General features: G+C 40.4%; 1 long non-coding RNA gene across 1 annotated transcript in view; it reads left to right on the top strand.

The window, feature by feature from the left end:
* Positions 1–2,854, top strand: part of LOC119420319 — an 81,307-nt gene extending 78,453 nt beyond the window's left edge. The window contains exons 2-3 of the long non-coding RNA XR_005187295.1: positions 1,764–1,926; positions 2,134–2,854. This is a non-coding gene — a long non-coding RNA (uncharacterized LOC119420319). The remainder of the gene's footprint in view (positions 1–1,763; positions 1,927–2,133) is intronic.
* Positions 2,855–4,934: the final 2,080 nt, after the last annotated feature.

Raw genomic sequence — 4,934 nt, 5'->3', positions numbered from 1 at the left:
TAAATTTAATTAGTTTTATTCTTTTGACAAAAATGCATTTTAGTTTTAGCTCAAATTTAATTTACAGTCATTTTTGTTTTAGTAAATATATTTTGGTTGACTAAATCTACTTCAAAAAAGTTCAGTCAACTAAAATAGGTGTAATGGGTATTAGTTTCCTAATATTTAACATCATTATTATCAACATTTATAAAAATATAATGTAATACGCAGAGACAGATTTAACATTTATATCAAACACAAACATGATCTTATTCATCTCGCCTTTTTCCAAAGAGAGAAAAATAAAATTATAATGAAATAATGATGTGCAACGACAACTGCATTTCTAACATCCTTCTATCAGTATACCCACTGTCCCTCTGTCCCTCCTCTGGACATGCCCAAACCATCAGTCTGGCCTCTCTAACTTTATCACCCAGTTGTTCAACCTGTGCTGTATCTCTGATGTTCTCATTCCTAATCTTATCCATCTTTGTCACTACTAAGGAGAACCTCAACAACTTCAATTCTCCCACTTCCAGTTCTTTCTCCTGTCTTTTTGTCCATGTCTCCAGACCATACAATATAGCTGGTCTTACCGTCTTGTAAACTTTTACTTTGACCTTTGCTGACACCTTCTGGTCGTAAATCACTCCTGAAACTTTTCTCCATTTACTCCATCCTGCATGGATGCTCTTTTTCTCCTCTTTACCACTCTCCCCATTTTCCTGGACAGTGGACCCCAAGTACTTGAAGTCCTGCGTCTTTGTGACCTCTGCTCCTTGTAGCCTCACTGTTCCACCAGCCTCCCTCTCATTCACACACATCTACTCTGTGTTACTACGACTGACTTTCATTCATCTTCTTTCAAGTGCATACCTCCACCTCTCAAAGTTCTCTTCCACCTGTTCCCTGTTCTCACCACATATCATGTCATCTGCAAACATCATAGTCTACGTGGATTCCTGCCTGACCTCATCTGTTAGTTGGTCCATTACCAGAGCAAACAAGAAGGGGCTCAGAGCTGATCCTTGATTCATCCCCACCTTTACCTTGAAGTTATCTGTCACTCCTACAGCACATCTCATCACTGTCCTGATGTCCTCATACATGTCATGTACCAGTCTAACATACTTTTCTGCCACTCCAGATTTCCTCATGTAACACCACATCTCCTTCCTCGGCACCCTGTCAAATGCTTTTTCTAAATCCACAAAGAGACGATGGAGTTCTGTCTGACCCTCTCTGTACTTCTCTACCAGCATCCTCAAAGTAAATATGGCATCTATGGTGCTCTTTCTTGGCATGAAACCATACTGCTGCTCACAAATAGTCACCTCTCATCTAAGTCTAGCTTCCACAACTCTCTCCCAGATCTTCATTGTGTGACTCCTCAACTTAATTCCCCTGTAGTTGCTACAACTCTGTACATCACCCTTGTTCTTAAAAATGGGCACCAGCACACTTCTCCAATCCTCAGGCATTGTATCATCCTCGAATATGGCATTGAATATTTGAGTCAAAAACCTCATTACCATCTCTCCAAGACATTTTCAAACCTCCACTGGTATGTCATCAGCTCCTACTGCCTCCCCCTTCTTCATTCTTTTGAGAGATTTCTGGACTTCACCCTCATTAATCTTTCCCACTCCCTGGTCCACAGTTTCTATGACCTCTACTCTTCTCTTTTGTTCTCTTCATTCATTAGCTTCTCAAAATTCTCCTCAAAGGATCAAGTGGCAAAAGACCTAAATAACCAGGAGCATTTTTCTTTATTCCAGGTCAAAAGATGCCTGACTCCTGGCCTGCACTGATCACCATGAGAAAGGTTGGAGGTTCTGATCTTATATCCTTGTCCTGGTTTCTCCCTCCTGGTTTGGACGTAAAGGTCTTAGATACGTCTGTCACAATAGAGCACAAAGACGCTTCCACAGTCTATGTCAGGTAAGACATGACCTCATTTACATTTTAACACACTGTTTTCTTGTTACAACCTAAATCTGTAATAAAAGTAGCCCACGTTGCCTCTAACTAGATATTTTAGGTCAGAATGTGTGTAGAGATATAAGATCGTAACATTATAAACTTTAACGTGACAGTTTTTGACTTCAACAGACATCAAGTTAACCATTTCTTTGTCTCTGTTTTTAGGAGTTTTGATGGAGTCCCAACTCTCAGTGCTGGTCAGCAAAATGCAGAAATTCTTAAAGAGGTCTTGACTAAAACAGGGATAACTTTTGATCCTCAATTTTTCTCTGCAGCCTTCTACGAGTCGTATTTCGCTGTGACTCACCACAATGAAATATGGCTTTATGGTGCATAAATAGTGCGGCCCTGCGTCTTTGCCCCTATACAAATGTTTGTTATTCTCTGACCGCTGAGGTGATGTAGCTAAATCACAGATACCATCTCAGTCTGTAGCATTTCTGTCACAATAATCCCATGGCAGGCCACACAAATCACTGCAAAGGTGTTTCTGTGGTATGAAGAAAACCGGTTCCGGTACTATTTTGGTATTTACCTCCATTGCTTCATTACCGTCAGCTGAGTCCTTCCTCTGCTAGAACGTCATTCTTCTAACATCTACCCATCTACTTGTTTTCTGTACCTGCAGTTTTCTGTTGTAATGTATCAGCTGCAGTTCAGTCAAATATATTAAACCATCAAAGCCTGAAAATGTAACTGCTTTACTTTTTGTCTGGCTTTATCAAATGTGCTTATTTCTTGTACAAATAAAATATTATTTCCTGCTTCATCTGCACAGGATAAGTTATCTGAAACTCTCCAAACACAAAGAACAATTTACTGGTTTGACCTGTTCCTGCTAGATATTCAACCACTTTCTTTGTTTGAGTTAATTAAAGATCAAATGTGGGCAATCGTCTGTGTGTGTGCGTGCATTTTTAACTGTTGCTTTGTTATCAAAATAGTTCATAAACCTCTGGATCAACATTAATAAAACGTACATCTACAACTGTAACATTTTAAGTCCAGTCAGTTCTGAGCCCCACAGCTAATTGACTTTAAACCAAACAATAACTCCTTTTACAGATCCTGAGCTGAAACAGGTGAGTCAACTCCAACACAACACTTTCATTTTCTACATCATCTTTATTACTGGCAGGAAAGGCTGCAGGCAAAATGTACTCAAAGAGTGTTTACTTTATTATATGTTTTTAGCTTTTTAGTCAAATATTAAGAAAGTACACTGTTGGAGAGATATCCTCTATTCATCTTATTTACTGAAAGAAGCCACACTTGAGGACGCGAGAAGATATTTTAACTGGTTTTTACTTGCAAGTGCAGACTTTCACTTACAGGTTTACATAGATGCATTAAAGCTCTACATCATTGGAGCCTGGTCGTGAGAGTCTGCACCAGGCAGTGTGTGAGAATTGTTTTTATAGTAAGCTTATCAGCTATCACAGCTTACAGTCAATGATGACCTCAGCTGCACTTGCAGGCTCCTCTCTGAGAAAGAAGAACAACTCTCTGGTAACTAAAACATATAGTTCAACATTACGTTAACATTAGTTAGTGATAAACATCCATAAATCTTGACCAAAAATCCCCTGACATACACACTTCATTATTCCTGAGATTAATCATAACTGTGTAAAAACATTGAAAAGGGGAGTTTAAAAAAAATAAATGAGCACATGATAAACTTCCCTCTGTTTCTGCTCAAAACTGTGTGGCGAAAGCTAAGAATGTATAGCTCAACAGATCTAGACTCCACTTTCTGGTACCCTCCAATTATAATAATAACTACTGCTACATCCAACAGTAAGTTAAACACATTAAAACATAATAATACAGTTCTTCAGCTTTTGACAAACACAAAAAATAAGTAATAAGGCAAAAGGAAATTTAAAATGTGCATCTAAATCAAATTCAAATAAAGAATTCACACATTTGGAATGAGTGTAAGCCAGTTCACTTACGCAGGGGTGTCAAACTCCAGGCCTCGAGGGCTGGTGTCCTGCAACTTTTAGGGTGCATTCACACCAGCCCTGTTGTCCCGAACTCTAGCCCGTTTGCCTAGGAAGTCCGGTTCATTTGGGGAGGTGTGAACACGCCATCGAACTCTGTCAAGGACCAAAAAAACTAACTCTGGCCCGGTCTAAGGGTGCATTCACACTAGCCCTGTTTAGTCCACTTTAATCAAACTCTAGCTCGTTTTCTTAGAAAGTCCGGCTCGTTTAGGGAGGTGTGAACGCGCCATCAAACTCAGTCATGGAACAAAAAGGCGAACTCTGGCCCGGGCTAAAACCTAGGTCTCGGTCCGGTAGAAACGAACTCCAGCGCGGTTCGAGTGCATTGTGAATGTAAACAGACCGGACCGCTCCACAGGGTAAACAAACACGCATTTCTCTGACCTTATATGGAGCCGTCAGCTGCCTTGTGTGGGAAAACAACATTCTCCATGGTCTTCTGTCTCATCTTCTGCTCATGCTAAGTCCATTTTTGAAAAATGACAAAATATAACTCCTAAAACTGCTAAAACTTGATGCCACTTCATTTTATTTTTATTTACAGAAGAAGAAGAAGACGTGTCTTCAGAGGTTTTTGTGTCGTTTCTTTCAGTAGTTCTTGGTGCAGCTCCCCCACAGGCGAGCGGGGGAATAGGTTGGTTCAACAGGTTGACTCGACTGCACAGTGCAGTGTGAATGCAAACTCACCAGCTCAAATGTAAACAAAAGCTCATGAATATTGGTCCCGAACCGAACCGAGTCTACCGGACTATCTAGTGTGAAAACGACCTAAAACCTAGGTCTCGGTCCAGTAGAAGGAAACTCTAGCACGGTTCGAGTACAGTGTGAATGCAATCAGACCGGGCACCGCTCCGCCAGCAGTAAGTAGAACTACAATGAGAACAGGAAATGGACTACAACGCAGGGCATTCTGGGTAAATACCACCAAAACAAACGCGTTAACATTAGCGGGAGAAA

Source organism: Nematolebias whitei, chromosome 1, assembly GCF_014905685.2.
Source record: "Nematolebias whitei isolate Nwh7 chromosome 1, NemWhi1, whole genome shotgun sequence".
In the NCBI taxonomy this organism is placed as follows: domain Eukaryota; kingdom Metazoa; phylum Chordata; class Actinopteri; order Cyprinodontiformes; family Rivulidae; genus Nematolebias; species Nematolebias whitei.
The sequence above is the reverse complement of the archived record's forward strand: the minus strand, read 5'-3'. Positions and strand labels throughout refer to the sequence as shown.